Source organism: Pleurodeles waltl, chromosome 10 (assembly GCF_031143425.1).
Source record: "Pleurodeles waltl isolate 20211129_DDA chromosome 10, aPleWal1.hap1.20221129, whole genome shotgun sequence".
Lineage (NCBI taxonomy): Eukaryota > Metazoa > Chordata > Amphibia > Caudata > Salamandridae > Pleurodeles > Pleurodeles waltl.
Window position 1 is genome coordinate 636,563,871 of NC_090449.1, and position 24,420 is coordinate 636,588,290.

Genomic DNA, 24,420 nt, shown 5'->3' on the forward strand with positions numbered 1-24,420 from the left:
GTTTTTATTAATTGGATGTTTGTCAGTCTGGCCTTGCTTTTTTCATTAAATTATGCTCTATTTTTTTACCCTGATGTGAATCATTCATGTGAGGTATTTTCACCGTTTTACTGTTCGAAGTGTTGCACAAATACTTTACACAATGCCTCTTAAGTTATGCCTGACTACTCTGTGCCAAGATACCAGAGGGTGAGCATGTGTTAACTTTTTGTGTCTATGTGACTAGGATTGTAGTTTCTGCTTTGACAGGGTGCATACCTCTGCCAACCAGAAAAACAATTTCTAATATAGAGCCTAGGGCACTTTCAATGTCGGTAAACACTAGCAGAAGTTAGAAAATGGGGGTGATCAGGGCAAAAAACATTACTTTCCTACACGCTCCCCCAGATGTATGGTGATGGATAACTAACCTACATCCTGGTAGAACTCATCAACTAAGTGGAAAAACCGGGGAAGTCCCTCTGCATTGGCATGGGCAGTCCCAGATCTGTGTTCCACTGTGAAGCCCATCCCCTATAGGTAAATGGACCACCTAAAAAATTTTGGGTTCTCGCTCCTCATCTGCATGAGCTGTCAGAGAAACCTGTGGTGATTTTGTACACGGAAGTAAGTACCAAACAGGTGTGGCCTCAGCTTCTTCAGGGCCCAGACCTCAGCAAAGACTTCCCTCTCAATGACACTCCATCTTTGCTCTCCAGGGAGTAGTTGCCTGCTAATGCAGGCAACTGGTTGAGCTTGGCCCTCTTCATTTACTTGTTCCAGTACTGCCATAATTCCTTGCTCTGAATCATCTGTCTCTACCACAAACTCCTTAATATAGGCAGGTGCCAATAAGGCTGGTGCTGAACACATAGCCTCCTTCAGAGTGTCAAAGGCCTTCTGATACTATGAGGTCCAGATTACCTTTTTGGAGTGCTTCTTTGAGGTAATTTCTATCAGGGGAACCACAATGGTCCCATGACCTTCACAAATCTCAGTACCCAGTCAGATCACGAAAGACTTAGACCTGGTGTGTGTCTTAGGAGCTTCCAAATCTATGATCGTCCGAATCTTGGGCTGGGGAGATTGTACACAGCTTCATTCTACAAGGTGGCCCAAATACACTACTGGACCTTGCCCTATGTGGCATTTTCCTGCATTGATGGACAAGCCTGCCTGCTGCAGGGCCTGAAGCACTTCCCTCAGTTGGGCCAGGTGCTCATCCCAGGTAGAACTAAATGCAGCTATATCATCCAGCTAATCTTCTCTGGAAGTGTCCAACCCGCAAAGGACTATGTTCCTCAGCCTTTGGAAGGTGGCAGGAGTATTCTTCAGTTTTACCTTGACCTGAAAATGCTAACCTCTCCTGTGTTTCTAGAATTAGAGCAATCTGCCAGTAATCTGAGGTCAAATTAAATGTACTCTTTTACTTTGCAGTCCCTAACCTGCCAATGAGAGCAATAGCTCTAGGTATGGGGTGAGCGTCAGTCTTGGTGACTACATTCAAAACTTTGTAGTCTACAAAAACCTCAATTCTTTTTTCCCCCCGTGGAGATTAGGCTTTGGTACCAATATCACTGGACTGGCCCATGAACTGTCAGAGGGCTTGATTACCCCCAGCTCAAGCATCTTTCCTACCTCAGCCTTAGTGCTGGCTTTGACCTGGTCAGACAACCTGTACAACTTGTGATTGACAGGTAGGCTGTCTCCAGTGTCAATATCACGAATAGACTAAGCGGTGAATCCAGGAGTAAGGGAGAACAGCCCAACAAACTGCTCCAATACTTGTCTGCAGTCTTTCTGCTGCTGGAATGTCAATGTGGGAGAGAGTACTACTCCCTCAACTAACCCACCTTGTGCATTTGTGGAGAGAAGGTCTGGCAGAGGTGCACTCACCTCCTCCCTTCCTTCATTTGTGACTATCGGCATGGTCCTGTTTGCTCTGTCTTGGTGGGGTTTCAATCTGTTGACATGGAGTACCATGTGGGCATTCCTGGGGGTGGAAGGTCTCACACAATTTTCCAGAATGGGGTAGGGCCCAGTCTACTTCTTCTGGAGGCCCTGGGAGCTACAGACTCCAACAACCACACCAACTGTCCTGGATGGCACTTAGGCATAGTAGACTTCTGGTCATACCAAAGCTAAATAAGCTCTTAGCTAGTCCAGTTTGCTGCTTGCTCTCTTCATATACTCTGCCATGTGGGGCTACTGGCCGACCACATAATACAACACATCTTGTTTGGGCTGTTTGAGAGGCTTCCCCCAACCTTATCTAACCAGAAACAATGGCCTTCATACCGGATGGCCAAATAGTAACTCAAAGGGGCTAAAACTAACACCTTTCTGTGGAACATCCCTGTAACAAACAGCAGGCATGGAAAGAGAACATTCCATCCCCGCCTGAGCTTGTCGGTTAAGCCCATGATCATACCCTTCATGGTCGTATTGAATATTTCTACCAGACGACTGGTCTGTGAATGATAAGGGCTGGTGAACTTGTAAATAACACTACATTTATTCCACATCGCCTTCAGAGAGATGGGCATAACGTTAGTCTACTAGCCTGAGACCACTTCCTTGAGAAAGTCCACTTCGGTGAAGATGCCAAGTAGCGCTCTAGCCACTTTGGGGACAGTGACTGTCTTGAGAGTTATGGCTTCTGGATATCTAGTGGCATGGTTCACTAGCACCAAGATATATCTGTTCCAAGAGGCAGTTGGAGGGTATAGGGAATCAACATGCCATGCCACTGGCTTGACAGATGATGCAGAAGCTGCAAAACTCTTTTATCTTGTCGGACATAAGTGGCCAATAGAAACGGTTGCCCAGCCTGTGGTAGGTATTGATCTGTCCTGAATGTCCAGCTAAGGGAATGTCATGAGCCAATGTGAAGAAGGAGGAACTCTGTATACTTCTGAGGGACCACCACTCTCCTGTTTGACTCTGGTATGGGGCCCATGGCCTCAGTATAGAGGACTCTATCCTCCCAATATTCTCTGTGGAAATCATTGACATCACCCTTCTGTTGTCTTGAGGCAGTATGCCTTCGGCCCGCGAGAGTGGGAGAATCGTTTTCTCCCTGGTACAGCTCATTTCAGGTGGGTCCACTGGCTCCTTGCAGTTCTGCCAAGTCGGATATATCATGAAGGAGTGGAATCCTTTTTCTGAGGCCAGATTCTCATGCTCAGGGTTGGATTCCTCCTAAGACCTCTTGAGCTACTTGGGTTGGCTCACAAGACCCTTTGTCTTTTCTCTTGCTCTTGGAGGCTTGGCCCACTGCTCCAGGGTCCAAGGGTCCATTACTCCCCTGATGTGCAGCCTATGCCAATATCACAACAAACACCCACTCAGGGAGGTGCAGCATCCGAGCATGGACATGCCTTTCCACCCCTGACTACTCAGAAGCTTTAAGATCATTAGCAGTGGACACTCCATTGGGAGGGCAGGAGACACAACTACCTTCTTAGGGCCAGTCACACCTTCCCTTTCCAAACTCACCTTTGCAATGGGCTGTAACTTGGACATAAGGGCAGCATAGGTAACCTGGTGAAATACTCCAAGTAGGATCTGTTCTGGGAAAAAAATAATTTGTATTACATATGGCTCCTGTATCCCTTAGAGCCTCACCCAGTTGATCTTAGGCATTTGCCTGTACTTCTCCATGCTTGAAGGTAAGGTTGCCAGGGTTGTGACTTCTACCCACCCACTTAGCGCCATTATTTAAGGCCACCTTCCCACCGTGCTTGATTTTAGCATTGGGGGATAAATAGGGCGCTAAGGCCATATCGTCATTTTTTGCCCGGGAATGCCTCCCTTCATCTCATTGATAAGGTAGTTTCCCGCTGGCAAAAAATGACTTTAACTCCAAAACTTTGGCGCTTGACGGGTCTAGTGCCAAAGTATAAATTTGGAGTTAGGTTTGCACTGATTTTGCGTACAAAAAATGACACAAATTTGGCGCCAAGCAAGTATACATCTAGGCCTTCTTTTTTAAATCCTGGGTGGGCCATGGTCTGGGGGGTGATGCTTTTAATTTATTTGGGGAGGGGCACACACATGGCCTCTTTTCCAGGCTGTTTTATGCCTCTGAGTCCCCCATCCCCTAAGGCTGAAATTATGTTTTAAGGGGATGCGGGCACACAGCCCCCCTCCCTGTGATTCTTTCGTTACCGGGAACACAATCACCTGAGGCCTGAAGTATTTTTAAGAGAGGGGGATGGGTTCCCCCTCCCCATACCATTTCCAGTCCTGGGGACACCATCCCTTGGGCCCACTGTATTCTTTAAGGGGAGTGGGGCCATTTGCCCCCTCTCCAAGAGCCTCTTAAGGCCCGGGGACCCCATCCTCTAGGGAGGCTAAACAAATTAAAAGGGAGGGAGTATATGCCTCCCTTTTCCAAACCATCAATGGCCCCGGGAACCGTATTCCCTGAGGTAAGCATGTTGTGTCCAGAAAGCCCACCACTAGGATACAGTGGTTTGCCTGCATGCACCAGAGTGGGCAGGGATACTGTGTTTTTTCTTGCATGGCGGAGCATTTTCAAAATTCCCTCAATGTTGAAGCAAACACAAAGGGCCTGATTATGACCTTGGAGGATGGGACTCCATCACAAACATGACGGATATCCCATCAGGCATATTACAAGTTCCATTATATCCTATGGAACTTGTAAAACAGCAGGCAGGGTATCTGTCACGTTTGTGACGGAGTACTCCATCTGCCAAGGTCATAATCAGGCCCAAAGTCTGTTCCCAGGTTGTGGGTACTTTGAAAATCCTCCAGCCTGCTGGGAGCAGACTTTTGATCTGTTTCCTTTCTCACACTGATGGGGGAAGGAAAAGACATCAAAGTATAGTGCCTGCCTGGAGGGAGCAGCATAACTAGGTGCTTCCTTCAGAGTGGAGCAATACGGGCTCATGCTGCATGCAGGGAGCAGGCTGGGGCCACGGGGACCTTGGAGCTCCTCATGTAGCCACAAATGAGTGTAAGGTGGGTGCCCTGGGTGGGCACCAGGGACTTACCTTTAAGTAATGTGGGATCTGAGGGATGGAGAAAGCCCACCCCTAGGACACAGTGGTTTGCCTGCCTGCACCAGAGTGGGCAGGGATACTGTGTTTTTTCTTGCATGGCGTAGCATTTTCAAAATTCCCTCAGTGTTGAAGCAAACACAAAGGGCCTGATTATGACCTTGGAGGATGGGACTCCATCACAAACATGACGGATATCCCATCAGGCATATTACAAGTTCCATTATATCCTATGGAACTTGTAAAACAGCAGGCAGGGTATCTGTCACGTTTGTGACGGAGTACTCCATCTGCCAAGGTCATAATCAGGCCCAAAGTCTGTTCCCAGGTTGTGGGTACTTTGAAAATCCTCCAGCCTGCTGGGAGCAGACTTTTGATCTGTTTCCTTTCTCACACTGATGGGGGAAGGAAAAGACATCAAAGTATAGTGCCTGCCTGGAGGGAGCAGCATAACTAGGTGCTTCCTTCAGAGTGGAGCAATACGGGCCCATGCTGCATGCAGGGAGCAGGCTGGGGCCACGGGGACCTTGGAGCTCCTCATGTAGCCACAAATGAGTGTAAGGTGGGTGCCCTGGGTGGGCACCAGGGACTTACCTTTAAGTAATGTGGGATCTGAGGGATGGAGTACCCAGGATTGATAACAGCTCAGTTAGGGAGGGCCATGCCCCTTTAGTTTAAGTAGTGGTCCTGGGGAATGGGGTCTCCAGGGCCTAATAAGGCTCGGGGAGGGAGACCATGTGGCCCCTCCTCCCCGTTGATTAAAAAAATGGCACTGGAAGATAATTTCCCCAGGGCCTAATAATACTTGGGGAAGGGGAGTCACACCCCCATCACAATAAAAAAGATCCAGCGGTCCCCAGGGCCTAATGAGGCTCAGGGAGAGGGGCCTTGTGGCCTCACTCTCCTTTAAAACATATAGCCTTGGGTGATGGAGTCCTCTGGGCCATAATAGGTTCGGTGAGGGGGGCCACCAGGCCTCCTACCCTTTTAAAAACAAGGTCCGGGGGATGGTGTCCCCAGTGGCCAACTCCCACCGTGCCTGGCCGAAGGCCACATGCTGCTTGGGGTGGCTGCCTTTGGAGGGGTTGGCCACGGAGCCTGACCCTATTGACACCATCCCCCTGTCCGTATTTTTTTGAAAGGTAGGGGGGCTGATGGTCCCCTCACCAAACCTAATATGGCCCTGACATCATCCAAACTACTGCTCATCAAATAGAAACTGAAGATATGTGTCATTTGGTATGGAAACAGTTATGTGGTACACACTTTAGTTATCAGTGTAGTTTAAAGTGAAAGCAATACCTCATTTAAACAATGTAAAGACAATGCACAGCGCAAGTAGTGTGAGTTGCATACATATGCTTTAAATAGGCCATGCCTTAATTCAAAGTCCTGTTATCAAAAATATATGAGAAAATTTCAAGTTTCTTATTACAGTGCACTTTTCATCTGTAGATTTCCTTGTACCTGCTGACATTAACGAGTGGCCCTGTACTGCTGTAGGCAATTTCTATGTGAACTACAGTTATCCAAAGTACTCATATTTATTTCCAAATATTCATTGAAAATTCTAACACATTGTACATTGTTCAAGGTTGCATAATCTATGCGTGACTCACTTACAGACTGTTTCAGTCACAGTGTGATCCCAAGCGCTATAAAAATGGTCACGCAATTCTGCCTATTTCAGGAGTATGTTACATAGTTTTAAATACTATGAAGGGTTCTCTGTAGTGCCTAGTAGTGCATGCCTTATAATTATCTCACATATAGACGTGAAGCTGTTCTCTTAACATTGAATATGAGGTGAGCTATTTAACAGGCACGTGATCAAGAAATTATAACCAAACACTGTTTTTGAAAGTAATTAATGTTTCTAAGTTACTCATCTCACTAATGTCAACAGTTCCACTGCACTGCTTATGCACCTCAATACCAGTGATTTCAAAAGATATATTTCAAATTTTCCGTGTTCTGCTTCTTGCAAAAGAGTACGCCAATTAGTACTAGAGATGGTAAGGAAATTAATTCCACAGGGACCGTGCTGAACACTTTCTACTAAGAAAAGTTAATAGCATACTGTCATGTCTACTGATTGATGTAATTTGAGATGTCATCAGTGATGTCATTAATAATTTACTTTAACATGTCATAAGTGATGTGACATGAAGGCAAAAGCCGCGCAAAAAGAAAATCTTTTCTAAAATGATCAAGTGGTATATAGAAGAATTTGAGGAACAGTAGTTTGAATGATGTCATCAGAGATGTCATCAATAATTTCATTTGTGATGTAATCAGTGATACCATCACTAACGTCATTTAAGGTCATAAGTGATGTAATATGTAAGGTCGTAAGCAGTGTGTGATAGGGAAAGAAGATATAGGCCCTCATTACAACCTTGGCGGTAAATGCCGCCTACCGCCTACTGCCATGCTGACGACCGCCAACATACCGTGACCGCATCGGTATACCGCTACGGGTATTATGACCCACACGGACAAATCCGCCACTATACAGACACCTACACAGACACCCACACAAGTCCGCCAGACCAAAGGTCAGTGATAAGCTGACGGTACCAAAACCCACACCGTTACGCCAACAGAAATACGCCCATAGCATCAGGACCCACGAATCACCACAGCGGTCTTTCAACCATGGTAAACCATTGGCGGTACACACCGCCATGCTCAAAATACACACACACTTACAAAACTAGATCACATTGGACAATTTAAACTACACACACCTGACACACATACACATACCACACCCACACCCACACCCACATACCCACACCACTATAAAACACACACCCACATTACCCACAACCCTTTCAACGACAAAAAAAGATTGCAAACAGAGAGAGCGAGACAAGCCAGGAGCACCCACTCAATCTGAGCCACAAAACACCATCACCCATACGCCATCCACGCACCTCACAGTACAAACCACAACATCACCCCACACATCCTCACACATACCACTCACACCACATCCATGGCACCCCAAAGACACCCAAGGTTTTCAGAGGAGGAGCTAAGGGTCATGGTGGAGGAAATCATCCAGGTAGTGGCACAGCTATTCAGATCAAAGGTGCAGCAGACATCCATTGCAAGGAAGATGGAGCTATGGCGGAGAGTCAAGGACAGGGTCAACGCCGTGGGACAGCACCCCAGAACAGGGGATGACATCAGGAAGGGGTGGAACGACCTACGGGGTAAGGTGCATTTCGTGGTTGCAAGACACCAGGTAGCTATACAGAGGACTGGTGGTGGACCCCTATCTCCTCCCCCACAACTAACAACAAGGGAGGAGCAAGTCTTGGCAATAATGCATCCTGAGGGCCTCGCAGGAGTAGAAGGAGGACTGGACTCTGGCAAGTCAAATCTTTACTATTATATCCCCCACCCTACCTGCATACCATCACAAACTCTTACCCCTACCCTCACCCACATCACTCCACCACCTCACATATACCCCACTATCACAACCCACCAATCACAATACCAAGTCCAGCATGCCACTCCAATGCATGGACACCTATCACAGACCTGCATGGACACCCATCACCACAGCATGGTCATTAGAGATAATCACCTAGCCCACAAAGTCACCACTCACACAAGGCAAAGCTGACAGGGCAATCACAACCATACATGGAAACACACCCATGCACCAAATGGCACATGCAGATACAATAACACTGCATGTTCATCTCCACAGGACCCCCACTCAACGTCACCGGAGAGGAGGTGCCAGCTACAACCAGACCTCCCACAGAAGAGGCCCACAGTGATGACAGCAGCTCTGCACGCCTGGATCACGATGACCAACCTGTCCCATCAGGGACCTCTGGACAGTCGGTTACCCTTCCACAATCCCATACCACCACAGACCCTCCTCCCTCAGGAGACACCAGCACAGCACCCACCGGGCCCATACCACTGTCCCCAGGACACGTCAATCAGCAGTGTGTCCACCACTACAGGGACCCCAGGCAACCCCACAAACCCAAGAAAATCAGGGACCTGGGGTCAGTGGCAGTGGGCACACGGTTCAGGGGACAGAGGCACATGACAACAGGGCAGCTGGGAGGACTGCTGTGTGACGTGGGAGGACAGGCCAAGGGTACCCACTCTCCACAAGGCACTTGAAGGGATCCTGGGAGCATACCAACATTCCCAGGAGACCTTGGGCCAGATACTGGCCAATTTGCAGGAGACCCAGTGGCTGCAGGAGGGACAGTACCTGGGGATCAGGGAGGACCTTAAACACATCCACACCATCCTGGTCACCATTGCAGGGGTGCTGCACCTCACCCCCTGCAGAAGGAGAACCACCCCGCAAATGGTCCCTGCGATCCAGGCAGAAGCCAAGAACATTGCCATGGACCCCGCCAGGAAATAAGACTCTCCTGATTGTCACCCTTGTGTCCCACTCTGTCACCCTCTCCACCTTGAACTGCCATTGCTCCCCTTCCTATGCCCCATTGGACAATGCACCTGTGATACCAAGAGACTGGACTCTAACTGGACATTCCTCCACCATCACCCCAGGCCACTGCAAATCCCCCTCTACTTATTAGAACTTTAAAAAAAACTTGCAAAAAATACAAATCTGGAGTCTGTCAATTTATTGTAATATGTATTAGTACAACAATCTGAAAACATTGCAATTCATATGTTCAGTTAATTATACATTGGTATGACCTGTAGTGGGAAGTAGTAAACACACCAGGAGCCTGAGTGGGGCACAGAGATCTGAAAATAGAGATGCCAAAGGGTACAGTAAGTGGCCATAGACATAGGGAAATTATGCTGCCATGTCCAATGTCCAACAGAAAAATGAAATGTAAAGTGAAGTTACAGTGACTTACCTGTGTGCCACTGGAAGTACTGTTGTATGAGAGAGCTTCTGTTGTTCAAATCTTCATCCTTTACCTCCTCTTCCTCACTGTCCACAGACTCCACCGCTGCCACAAGACCATCTCCAGGCTCATCCTCCAGCAGTAAAGGCACCTGGCGTCTCAAGGCCAGGTTGTGCAACATGCAGCATGCAACGATGATCTGACACACCTTCTTGGGTGAGTAGTACAGGAATCCACCTGTCAGATGGAGGACCGGACCCTGGCCTTCAGGAGGACGATGGTTCTCATTGTAGCATTCCTCTGCCCTTGTCCTGGCATTCTTCACTGGGGTCAGTAGCCATGAGAGGTTGGGGTAATCAGAGTCACCTGCAAATATCGAGGGATACTTGTTAGACACACACCAACCCTTAGGGACAACCCATACCCAGACACCAACATATACTGGGTGAGGACCTTGGGCTCACCTATTAGCCACACCCGGTGCCTCTGAAGTTGGACCATCACATATAGGATGCTGCTATTCCTCAAGATAAAGGCATCATGCACAGAGCCAGGATACTAGGCATTCAAATGGGAGATGTACTGGTCCGCCAAACACACCATCTGCACATTCAGAGAGTGATAGCTTTTTCTATTTCTGAACACTTGTTCATTTCTCCGGGGGGGACAAATGCTACATGTGTACCATCAGTGGCACCAATGATGTTGGGGATATGTCCCGGGGCATAAAATTCAGCTTTCACGGTGGCCAAATCGTCCACCTGGGGGAATACTATGTAGCTGCACATGTGTTTCAGCAGGGTAGACAACACTCTGGCCAACACGTTGGAGAACATTGGCTGAGACATCCCTGATGCCATAACCTCTGATGTTTGGAAGGAACCAGAAAATGGAGCACTGACAGGACCTGCACTAGAGGGGGGATACCTGTGGCCTGGCAGATAGCTGACATCAGGTCTGGCTCCAATTGGGAACACAGTTCTTGTATTGTGGCCCGATCAAGTCTGTAAGTTAGGATAATGTGTCTGTCCTCCATTGTCGCAAAGTCCACCAGGGGTCTGTACACTGGAGGATGTCTCCATCTCATATTCATCCTCAGCGGTTGAAGCCTCTGGAGGAAAACGGTGAGCAGAGGGTCATACCCACACATCTATTGAAATAATGATGTATCTCTTCATTTACAGAACCAGTATGTGAATCCGAGAGTCAGTTGCTGTGCCAATGTCTGCTGTGACGCAGTTAGATGCCATGGCTTGTGCCCCCCTGAAATGGCATCAGCCTGACCTGTGAGGAGGGACAAGTGGAAATGAGGTAATTCCGCTGGCATTGTGCGCCGTTGCGGTAGGCGGTCGACGACCGCCGTGCAACTTCGCTTTGGTTATCATTGGGCCCTATGGGTTCCAAGAGCCAATGGCAATGTACACCGATGGTGACGGTACGCACCGCCGCTGACGTGACTGCCATTTTCTATCTATTCGCTCACTTGCTACCTGACCTTCAACAGGAGAGGACCTACACTGTAAGTGCTGCTGTGACCTGTGTCTGGAAGCGACAATGGCTCATGTGTCTGGGGAAAGGACCCCTGCCTTTACAGCGGAAGAGTTGGAAAAACTGGTGCATGGGGTCCTACCCCAGTACACTTTACTCTATGGTCCTCTAGACAAACAGGTGAGTACACTGTGAGCATGATGTGTGGGCCATTAATGTATGGAGTGCTGTGTGTGCAAGCCATATGTAGGGTGGGGCTGAGGCATCCTGGGCAGAGTGCTGCAAGTATGGTGTTCAATGTATGTGCGTCAGGTGATGAGACGGATATGGTGGGCCATGAGTGTGACGGTCCGGACGGTATGACTAATACCTTTTCTGCTGCATTTTTCCTGCAGGTCAGTGCCCATCAGAAAAAGGGTATTTGGGGTGCCATCACCAAGGAGGTGCGGACCCTGGGGGTCTTTGACAGGCGGAGCACCCACTGCCGCAAACGGTGGGAGGACCTGCGCCGCTGGGCAAGGAAGACGGCGGAGGCCCAGCTGGGGCTGGCTTCCCAATGAGGAATTGGTGCCCGTAGTACCCTTACCCCCCTGATGTTCCGCATCCTGGCGGTGGCTTATCCAGAGTTTAATGGGCACTTGAGGGCATCACAGCAGCCACAAGGGGGTGAGTACAAAATCAGATTCATGACTTTGCGCACGTTAAGATTTTCCCTGGGTGGGGATGTGGACTGTGGGTGCCCCGAGGCCAGGGCAAACATGGGAGGGTAGGTCCCTTGCTGGGCAGGCTCTGGAGCACTCCGACCCCAATGGTGTTAGTGGGCATCTACTACTGGTCAGGGCCCTGTTTGTTTCAGGTGTGCAGCTGATGGCGTTATGCTATGTACCCCATGGGCTGGTGACCAGCTCTGTAACTGGTAGTGCATGGCCTAGTGCATAGGGCTGATCCCTGTGTATTGTGTACGCTAACAGTAGTGTTGCTGGCATTGACCAAGTGTATCCTCTGTCTCTCCACCCTCTTTTTGTTTGGTCACCCTGTCCTTGTGTGCATTAGCATCATCTGGTGGAGGAGCAGAGGCACTAGCGACGGAGTGAGCTGCATCCCACATGGGCCTGAAGGCCGAATCCACTGAGGGTGAGGGCACCAGTGAGATGGAGGGTGAGGGAAGCACCATGACGGAGACAGGAGGGGACACTGCAGACAGCAACTGCTCCTCCGATGGAAGCTCCCTGGCGGTGGTGGACACCTCTGTGCCCACCCCAACAACAGGTACAGTCGCCACCCCCCCTACCAGCACCGCCCTCCCAGCAGCCCCTCAGCGTGTTTCCCGTGCCCGCTCACCCTGGAGGGTGGGCATCTCCTTCACCCCAGGCACCTTAGGCCCTGCCCCAGTCAGCCCTGCTGCCCTAAGTGAAGAGGCTATTGACCTCCTGAGATCCCTCACTGTTGGGTGTCGAGAGGCATACGCAACAAACAAATGCATACCTGGAGGGCATTCACTCTGGCTTGGTGGCCCAACAGAGAGCATTTCAGGCTCTGGCCTCCGCACTGATAGCAGCCATTGTCCCTGTCTTTAGCCTCCCCCTCCAACTTCCTCTACCCAGTCCCAATCCCCTCAACCCTAGCCTAACCCAAGCACACCTTCAGACCAGCATTCACCCAAACCAACACACAGAAGTGGCTCAGGCAAACACAAGCACCACACTTCATCTCACAGGCACTCACACAAGCACCATCCCCAACAACAACAACATCCACTGCCTCCACTGTGTCCCCCTCCTCCTCGTTGTCCACCTCCCTCCCAGTAGCATCTCCACTCACACCTGCATGCACTGCATCCTCATCCACTGCCTCCATCACCAGCACACCCATCATTGCACATCCCTCAATGGTAGCCACCACCCCCACATCCATGCACATGTCCTGTGTCCTCTCCCACTGTGTTTGTGACCCCTCCTCCTAAATTACACAAATGCAAGCACCCACCCAACTGCCATCCATCTCACAACAGCATCCAGCTCATGCACCTGCACCCAAACACAGCAGACTGACACCTCGTACCACCACTCCTTCTTCCTCCACTCCCAAACCTTCACCATCTTCCCGCCCCAATGTCCCTAAGAAGCTTTTCTTGGCAAATATTGACCTCTTCCCTATCCCTCCCCCCCCATCCTTCCCCTCAGGCCAGGGTGGCCAAAACCTAGCCCAGAACCTCAGCCACCAAGTCCATGTCCGCTCTGGTTCCTGCAGCTGTCAGAGGCTCAAAGGGGGCACTCGTCAGCCCAGACAGTGTGGCACCAAACACTGCCAAGGCAAAGACCATTCCTCCACCTGGAAAGGTGAAGAAGGGGTCCGCATCCAGCAAGGGGAAGGAGCAATAACCACCCAGCAAGGCCACCTCAAAGACTCCAGCTGCCAGACCCAAGGTGACACCACCATCTGCCAAGGGCAGGAAGGGGCACAAAATACCAGCCAAGGCACTTCAGCCATCCGAGCCTGCAGGTGAAGGCCTGGTGGCTACCAGCACAACCGCCAGCACCGCCACCTGCACCACCGCAGGCACCACCACAAGCATGGTCAGCAGCAGCAGCCCCAGTGGGCAGCCGTCCAAGGCTGCAGAAGAAGGACTAGAGCCTCCCTCCACCACTGGCAACACCGGCACTTGCACCGCGGCTAGCACCGCCACCTGCACCGCCGCAAGCCCCGCCGCAAGCACCGTTACCTGAACCGCTACCTGCACCTCTGACAGTAGCACCACTGCCAGCAGCAGCAGCCCCAGTGGGCAGCCGTCCGAGGCTGCAGGAGAAGGGCTGGAGCCTCCCCCCACCACTGCCAGCACCCCCACTAGCACTACCACCACTGTGCAGCCGTAGCCGGCAGCGGATGGACAGTAGCCCTGCCTCCATGGACTATCATGCATCCTGGTCACTGCAAATCTCGTGGCTCTGACACCCAGGTGAGGGACTGTGACCTGGCACTCCCCAAGTGCTGCATCATTGGGCACAAAGCCCCCTCCAGAACCAGTGGAGAAAGGCATCCACTCACCTCATCCTTGGCAGGATGAAGCACACTGGGCACAAGGCCCCCTCTATAACCAGTTGGCAAACCACTCACTTGAGAGACTGTGGATTTGCACTCCCCAGGAACAAGCAGTGGGCAAACTACCCACTTGAGAGACTGTGTCTTTGCACTCCCCAGACATCGCTGTGGGCATGGAGCCCCCTCCAGGAGCAGTGGTGTTTTACCATCTTCCGGCTGAGGTGCACCCCCCTTCACCCTCTCCTGAGGTGCCTGTGTGTTTTTGACCTGAAGCCCCTGCAGTGTTTTCTCCGTATTGAGGCAGGAGTCAAGTGTGGGCTTGGCCTATGTGTTTTGCCCCAGAGGGCCACGGACATTTTGAGTGGACATTGTCCCGCCTTTTGTAAATATTGTATATTTTGTAAACACTGTTTTTGATATATTAACGTATTTCTGTCTATTTCTAATATAACACTCATTTGACTCCATTCCTTTTGTTATTGCATTATTCCAGAGAGTTACGGGGTGTATATGTAATGTTGTTGCATGTGTTTGTGTGTATGGTGTTGGGGGTGAGGGTGGGGGTGGAGAAGTTGCATGTGTGTGTCACTCTCTTTTTCCTCCCCCTTCCCTATGTGCTAGGTGCAGTACTCATCGTGGTCATCGCTGCCGCCATTGATACTCCTGGTATATGAGAAGGTACACCAGCATGGGGAGGACCTGCAGCTCAGGCTCCATGGCATCCTGGTTCTTCCTTGAGTGTCGAGAGGTGAGTGGTTTCCCTTCAAAGTACTGTTTCCGCTGTGCTTTTGATGGCGTTGGTACCACCCTGGAAAAGCTGGCATATGGGCAGGCTGTAATGGGTTGGGCGGTACATTGTAACCGCCTGGCTCTTGGCGGTTACCGCCATGGTGTTTGTTGCTACCGCCGTGGCAGTCGGAGTGTTAAAGTGGCTGTCTGTGTTGGCAGTTTCCGCCGTGGTCATGACTCCATTTGTGTCACCGCCGGCGTGTTGGCAGTATTACCGCCGCTTTAACACCGACTGCCAGGGCTGTAATGAGGGCCACAGTTAGCTCACATAACTTCAGGGTTTTATGGTTTTTAAATGTCAGTTTTTAACTAATTTCAACACCTAACTATAACGTTCCTTTAACAGTTGTTTTTTCAATGCATTTCTAGGGTTTTTTAAGGTAGATTTAAATCTTATTACCATACCTAACTGTAAGGAATTGGGTTATTAATTGAGTGGGGTGTGTGCCTCACTCAAATACTAATCACAATCCTTGTCAGGGTGAACCACAGAAGTTACTAAATAAACCTGTGCTTAACCCTCTGGTAAGGTGGGGCAGAAGCAACCAGGTGTAATGGAGAGGCAATGTGTAAAGTATTTATGAAGCACTCAAATAGTAATAAAGTGAAAACACAACACAAGAAGAATCTCAAACCAATTTAGAAAACATCAGCCAACTGACCCTAAGAGTCACTTCTGAGGTTCTGGGATCAAGGTAACAAGGATGAATAGTCAGACAGCAGGATAATCTTTCTTTTGAATCTTATCAGTTCCAATAGTGTTTTGATGAGAGGTACTGGGGTTGCAAATTTTATACCTAGTGCCAGTCTATAGTTGGGAGATCACTCTTTTGTCTAACCCTCCAACTGGTCCTGGTCAGTTCTTCTTTTCCCCTGGGTCTGGCTCCAACCTGCAAGTGATAAAAAGGCAGGCAGGCCCAGGTGTGAGCTCCATTTGCAAGTGACAGGGCAGGAGTCTTCTGAAGTCAAGAAAGGGCTGAGTACAGCCCTCTGGCTACCCTTTGAAACCCAGCAAGTAACTGAGTGTATCCCCCTCCTTTTGTGCCCTATCTGGGGGGGGAACACATCACACCACAGGAAAGTCATTAACAGTCATGTGAGCCTGGACACCTGCAGAAAGGCACATTTGGGTTAGGCAGAAATATACCATCTTTCTAAAGGTGAATCAAGGAGAATGAATTACAATAATCATAAAAAAACTGAAAAAATAATAAGCTACTATGAAAACAAGAGTCACTTGCAGACATGATTCGGACTTATGCTGTTTTATAATCTGAACTGTGAAATACGTACTCAGTGCTCAAGTGAACACAAAGTGAGTGATGAAAACAGTGCACTAGCGTTTGTAATAAAATACAGAAGCAAAGGAAGCATAGGAAACGTTTCAGCAATTTGCTGTGCAAGTTTTAGGTCTTTCAGTTCAGGAAACCAAACAGCCCATTAACAATTTTTAGTTTCTATTGCCCTTATCGTCAATGGCATTTTGACCCATGGTAACTAGGGGTCACCATCAGGACAGTAGGCCAGCAGGAGCAGCTCAGTGGACCTCGGAGGGCAGGGGCATGCACAAGGAGAATGTAGGGGCATGGGCTGGAGCATACAGACAGAGAACAGAGGGCAGTCAGGAGGGGGGCAGGGGCGTAAAGGGCAGGAGGTGATAGCAACAACATGCAGATGGAGGAGGGAGGGCAAGCAAGAAGGACAAAGAAGCAGTCAGCTGATTATGGACAGCAAGCTGTGGTGGGTTGGCATGTGCTAGCCCCCGGTTATGACTACCCAAGGGCTGTATTCAGTGGAGTTGTTGACTGAAAGTGTTAAAAAACTGTAGAAAATAGATGTTATAGTCAGGTGTGGTAATATGATCTTTTCTAACATCAAAAAGTCAAAGAATCAAAATTCAATGTTTAAAGTGACATTATAGTTACAGCTGGAAATTACCATCTTTCATCTTTTGTGTGGCATTCCCTGAGATTTTTGCATTCACTGACCTACTTTGGCTGAGTCTGTTTTTGTTGGCTTTCGAGCCCTTGCTAACGAGAAGTAAAATGCTTTTGCTTTCCCTTCCAAACATGGTTAAATTAGTATACACTTAATTGGCACATTGAATTTACTTATAAGTCCCTTCGGCTTGTGGCAGGTTTACTAACATTTTGTTACACCACTTTATTGGTGCAGCCATGGCGCATAGTATAATTAGTAATTTACAAAACCACGCAAATCAGATTTGCATGGCTTTGCTTAGGATGTTTCCCAAAAAAGTAATGCAAGGCAGCACGTAGAGCTGCTATGCGTTACTTTTCATTAGGGAGGCATCCATGGGTGAAACATGGGTGTTACCGTGCATCCACTAGGAGTTTTGAGGGATTTCCAGATTTACTAAAGCTAGTAAACATGGAAATGTGTCAAAATGCAATGCCTCCCTGAACGTGGTGTAACAAAGCAAAATATATCTATTTTTCTTCCTTATTTCCTCTGTCTATGCAAGCTGCATTCTGCAGCACACATAAAGAATTGGAAAATGCCTGTAAGGATTGCTTTTATGCAAGAAGGTATGTCTTCCACAAAAACAATCCTGCCTGTATTGCAGGTGCCCTTGCACCATGGTGCAATGGTACCTGTGGTGACGCAAGGCAACACATAGTGTGCCAGCACTAGGAGACAGCAGAATTGTTCCTAATCTTCAGAGATATGGCTCATTTCTGCAGTCTGCCTTTCATGGAAAGCAGGGCAGAAACTTTGCTTGCTGCCCTACATTGCATTCAATGTACATAAATCCACCCTTTAGCTTCCTGCAGAATTAGGTGTAATTCTGTTCAGTCATTTTATCTGGATCATTGTTTAAAATTCCCTATAGAAACTGCATGGGGAAATTGTGTGATGGCACCCCCTTTTTCGAAGCCTTGCTTGGCGGAGCACCCCAAACCTTCCAGGAATGAGCTGAGGTGCATGAACATTTTTTAGAGCTTTATGAAGATTTGTCAAACTGCCCCAAAGTTATTAATAAAACAAAAAATGTTCTGCCTGTAGAAAGTTGCCATACCTATAACTACATAGCGGCTACCACCACTGTGTAATGTTTTACACAGTGGCAGTTGTCACTGTGTATTTACAGTTAGGTCAGAACTGGCCTCCTCTCCTGAAAATGACAACGACATGAGGAGTCAGTGTAGGGGTAACCTGATCCTCTAGTATTTGTGGGGGTGGGCCTAGAGGTATTCTCCCTGGGGCTAAAAGGATATTTGTTTCCTTTTTGTGATCTGCCAGAATATCACAGGAAGGTACCTTTTTCTAAATTCCCCCTGGTGTGGGCCAGGGCCTGGGGGTAACCTAACTTTTTTTATTTATTATTGTCAGTAGTAAGCATACATGAGCCCCATTTACTGAGATAATGTTTTGGTCATGGGTACCCCAACACCATGGCCTTATAGGAGATTCCATCCCCCTAGGACATCACAGTCAGTTGTGGGCAGGTTACTCAGCCCACGGTGCTTGTCTATGGGGTCATATCACCATAGCAACTTCCCTTTTTGTCCACAAGGACAAGCACTGCTTCTGCTCACTGTGGGAGAAAAAAGAAACTGCTCCCTTTGATTGGATGTCAGCTCCTGCAGAGTACAGGAAGCCCGCAAGCCACGGGAGCTTATGGTTTCCTCCACAGCTCCAAAATGAAAAACAATCTGGGTGGATTGGACTGAGGCACGTGGTCTAACTATATCTTTCATTCCTGCCACGAATGCCACATCTATCTATCTATCTATCTATCTATCTATCTATCTATCTATCTATCTATCTACAGAGATAGAGAGATAGAGAGGGAGAGCGAGAGAGAGAGCAAGAGTCCTCTTTCCCTGCATAGTTAGATATGCAAACGGAGGTGCACAGTCAATTCAACCACATTAGTGTGTGCCGGATTGTGCGCAGACAATTTGCAGAGTAACCAATTAGTACCCTAAGGGCATTGCAAAGGAAGGATCTTTTCACAATGCTGTGCAATGAAAACTTTGCCCAGTACAGCGCAAAGGCCTGTAAATACATGCCTCTGGCAGTGCTTTCAATGGACAGACATGTCCAGTGGAAGAGCTGAGTTACTCTTCCATTTGAAAATCTGTGCATCTAAAGCACTGCTCTGAAGTACTATTACACGGTCTGCTTCTGTTAATAGGAACATCCTGTGATTCCCTTTAAGGTCACAAGCCACAGCCTCCATCCCTTATTTGATGAATATGTGAGGATTAGGGTCCTCGTAGATGCTAAGATGCTTTAGAGACTAAGGCCAGCTTATGGATCAATAAATTAAGGGCAAGATTTATTAAGGATTTGCGTCACCCTTGCACAATGCAAGGAGGTGCAAGGGTAACACAAAACCTAAGTGAAATTTATCAAGCCACCCAAGTTCACCTTGTGTGGGCCTGCATAGCTTGACAAATCTGGAGTAATCCAAGACAGCGCAAATAACTGCATTACATCACTTTGCCCCAGAGAGGCTTCCGTGGGTGGAGCATGGGTGTTCCCACGCATCCACCTATAGATTTTGGCACATTCCTAGATTTACCATTAGTGGTAGACCTGGGAATGCGTCAAAATGCTACACCTCTTCAGGTGAGCAGCAACAAGGAGAAATATTTTTCCTCATTCTTTCTTCTTTGTACATGTGCTCCATTCTGAGCATCGCATAGGAAGAGGAAAATGCCTCTGAGGATTGTTTTTGTGGAGGAAGGTGTCCCTTCCTGTACAAAAACAATCTGCCTACAATGCAGGCTCCCTTGCGCCATGATGCAAGGGTGCCGGCAATGGAGCTAGGCAGTGAAAAGTGCACTAGCGCTAGGAAAGGAGAAGACTGCACCGTAAAATGTTAAACAGAAAGGGCATTCCTCCCCTTTCCTTTTCACGCGGCACAGCAAAGTGCAGCAAGTTGGCTTGCTGCATTGCGCTGCATGAAAAAATGACAAATATGGGATTATGTTTTAAATGCATTGTGATTTATTTTTAAGAGCATTATTCTCACTGGTTTACTTTTTACAGACTTCACAAAGTCGTTTATACATCTTCCACAGGATAAATTCATCGAGATAGGTAATGTCTCTGTGCAAATGCCCTGGTGAATTTTGGACCTAGCTTAGTTACAAAGTAGTTCCACTTCCCAGCTGGCAGTGTTATGATCAGACCTGGGCAAAATTTCAGATACGCTGGCATGATTTGCACAATGTCATGAATTTCAAGTTATGCATATCACGTGAAATTCCAAACATTACGCCATTAAGCCATGTTGCATAGATATAATTGCATTTGTGGCAACATTAAATAATTGGAATGCAGGAACAATGCCAGAACAATGTCAGCACTCAGAACAAAAGTGGATGTCCTTCATGGTACTTTAATTTTTGGTGCTATTTTTAGCATGAAAATTGAGGTTTTTCATACAAAAATAGATAGTGCTTAGAACTGAATTTCTTTTTGCATAATCACATAAAAATGTGCTTAGTTTTCTTTAAATTTTGCAAAAGTAAATTATGCAAATTTTACCCACCCCTAGTTAATGTGATTGAACACTTGTGGGGCTATCAAGTGCGTCAGAGGTCAAATGTAAAATCCCTCTGATGTGGTATGAAAAATTAGCTGTAACAGGACTTTTTACATGGTCGGAGATTGTATTTTTAGTGCACTTTAAGCTCACAGAATACCCATGGTTGCGTGCTGTATTCACCGGTTAAATGTGGCATCAATCTCTGAACACTCTTCCAATGCACGGTACTTGCCCAGAAAATCCCTTGTCACTGTTTTCTAGGCCACATATCTATGAGAGGTTAGAGGTGAAATCACCTTGAGGTGCGGATTTACTATTACTTTGTATGGATGCTTCCAAGACGCAAACCACTGCTATGTGAGACAAAGGTGGCACAAATGGCAAGTTGATCAACTTTCCTAAACATTTTTCACTGAAAACTTGAGACAGGCTCAAAACAGAGAGGCAAATTGACTAATAATTCATGCAATGTATCACAGCAAGGCAACTTGCTCCATCTTGTTGCGTGAAAGGGAAGAGTGTAGAAATGTACCATATGTACTAAGATATGGTGCACATCAGCTCTCTCCTAGCACTGGTTCACTGTGTGCTGCATATCACCAGTGCACGCACCATTGCAGCATGCTTCAAAGGTGTCTGTGTTACAGACAGGATAGTGTATGTAGAGGAATGGATACTTTCTTGCACAAAAAATCGTAAGAGGCAATTTTCTCTTTCTATGCGTGATTCAGAATGCATCACACATAGTAAGAGGAAATAACAAGGCGTAATAAATATATCTCTCTGCGTTACACCTCTGTCGGGGAGACCTATCATTTTGGTACACCCCTCGGCTTGCAGGCCATTGTAAACCAGGCTTAGCTTCACAATCCATGGGAGGACTCAAGGAAATGCCTATACTCCACCCATGTAGCACCTCCCTAATGCAAAGTAATGTAAGGCAATTTAATGTGCTGCGTTCTGTTAGTTTGTATTTACCAAATCACGCAAAGCCATGCAAATGTACTTGTGTGTGGCTTAGTAAGTTGTGTAGGGGTTGCACTACAAAAGTGATGCAACCTTTACTCAGAATTATAGTCAGTCTTGGTCTAAATTTTCTTGCATCACTTGCTGCAAAACCTTGTTGATTAATACAATTGGGGCACAATGTGGTGAAGCAGTTCAAACACCCTAAACACACATAGCCAGATCTAGTAAAGTCGCATGACCTAGAAACATAAAATATGTTGCACAGTTATTCATGGGTTGTTGTAATTTGACACAAAGCTGTACTACAAAGTGTATCTTGAATACAAGTCGAACACAAGACACTGCAGTCTATTCTTTACACTGTGGAGGCACCCTAACATGACATCTTTTTAGATGTGCGCAGCAGATGACATCCTCAATGTGCATCTCTTTGTAATATGGTTGCACAAATTGTTATAGTTTGCATAACGCAGCACTGCAGATTTTCACACAAACTTTAGCAGCAGATTTGTTGTTATTTCATGCAGTGCAGCACAGGGCAGCAATCCACCTTGCTGTGTTCCACTATGTGTAAAGGAAAAGCAGGAATGTGCGCTACCAGGGTGCCAGGGTGCCTTCTTAGCAGGCAGGAGTGTTTCTGTGCAGAAAGGGGCACATTCCTGCACAAAAACAATCCTCAAGTGCATTTTCCTCTTTCTAAGTGCGGCTGCAGAATGCAGCACACAAAGAAGAGGGAAGAACAAGAGAAATAAATATATTTTTCCTTGTTTCGCTTCCCCTGAGAAGGTGTAGGAGTTGATGCATTCCCTGGTTTACTAGTGCTGGTAAAACTGGGAATGTGCCAAATTCCTTAGGTGGATGCATGGGAACACATACACTTCACCCATGAAATGCCTCTCTGAGGCAGAGTCATGCAAGGCAGTAATTTGTGCTGCCTTGCGTTACTCCAGATTTATCAAGCCACTCAGGGCCACGCAAGGTGGCTTGCTAAATCTGACCTAGGTTTTGTTTCACCTGCGTGCCCCCGTGCGTGCTGCAAGAGCGATGCAACATCATGATACATATGCCCCTTAATTTCTATTCATGTTGTGTGTCTCATTAAGTATTATTGCTGTGGGTAAGCTGTCCTTGCTACTTGATTAGCTGTGAGGATGCTAAAAATATTTTTGCACCCAAATAGCCTTAAAAGTAAGTTATGACAGAAATATTATGACACATTTACAATGTTTAATGTCTCAGGTTTCATAGAAGAGGAAAGGTATAAGTTTGAAGACTATACCTAAATGAAACCTCGCATCTTGAATTAGCTAAAGAATGTCCAGTGAACAATTCAAGGTCACTTTTTCCCTGAAGGAAGAATGGAAGATGCATTTTACATTGTTTGCATTAATTATGCATTTGTTTCATTAAAACTACATTCGTTTAACCTTAATAAAGATAGAAAAGAACCACTAAACTGCATTTTAGAACGATATTGTATTTTTAGAAATTACAAAGAAGCAAGGTTGCACTGTCATTGCTATACAGATCGTAGAAAATCAATAGAATATTCTGCAGGATTACAATGTATCTTTTGCCTTCCATTGTCCGACCTGAGCTTCGAAACACTTCTGCTATCCGTCTCTTTTCAAGGAACAAATCATACCGAAAGCTGATATATATATATATATATATATATATATATATATATATATATTATAGGATAGCTGATTAACTGCGTTCATAATGGCGTTATCCCAGTGCTCAATTTGTAAATAAAAACGTGCCGGTGCCCAAAGCTCTCCTCTTAAACACGCGGCTGCTTTAATTAAATAAATGTAAACTCATTTAAAGTCCCTTTGCTGTAGATAACTATGACAGCTTCAAAGCCCTCTTCTCTTTTCACATGGGGCCGATTAACTAAGATTTTGCTATGTGTACGTGTGATTTACTCTTGTAGTACGTCTGGCTTTCACCTGGAAATCAGGAGTAAGGCAGTGAAATCATTGTGAGTAGTATCCCTCATGTTTCATTGTCCAAGACCCTCATATGTGCATCAAATCTTTCTAGCAGGGTTGAGTAATACTATTCACAATGCTACTATTAGTCATTAGACAAGCTACAAAATTAAATATTTGATGCAGGATAGGTCTTCAAGGAGCCTTTTCACCGTTTGAGTCTGTACAGATTCAGTAAATTCGCTTTACACTCTAGAAGAGGAAGTGATAGAAAAATAGGACGTGGGGAGGCTAATACATCATCTATGCATATATAAGAAACAGTGACAATATTGTGAATAAGCGAATGAAAAAGCAAATGAAATAAAAACAAAACATAGGGTTTGGCTTTTGAACCAAAAAAGATAGCCGCTTGTGATGGAAACTCCTATGACTACACAGGTCTCAATTTTAATAATTGAGTCAAACCTTATTTTGCTGTCTATACTTTTACATTCTAGTAATTAGAAGGCCTATGGATCAACACATTTGTAACCAAAAATGTGTGTTTTTTTTATAGCTGTAATGGAGAATATGCAGATTTTCTGTTTTCTTATACTATTTCCAATTAATGCTCATCATTTTGTTTTCAGGATTTATTTTATAGCATCATTAGTTAAGCAACACATTCCTTGATGTAAATAAAGGAATTTGTAGTGGAATTAATGCTGTGGTGCCCTACCAGGTTGTTAGTTCAGTTTCTACTATGAAGTTGCTAGTATACAATGTGTCAGTAAATACTTGATATTACACTAAAA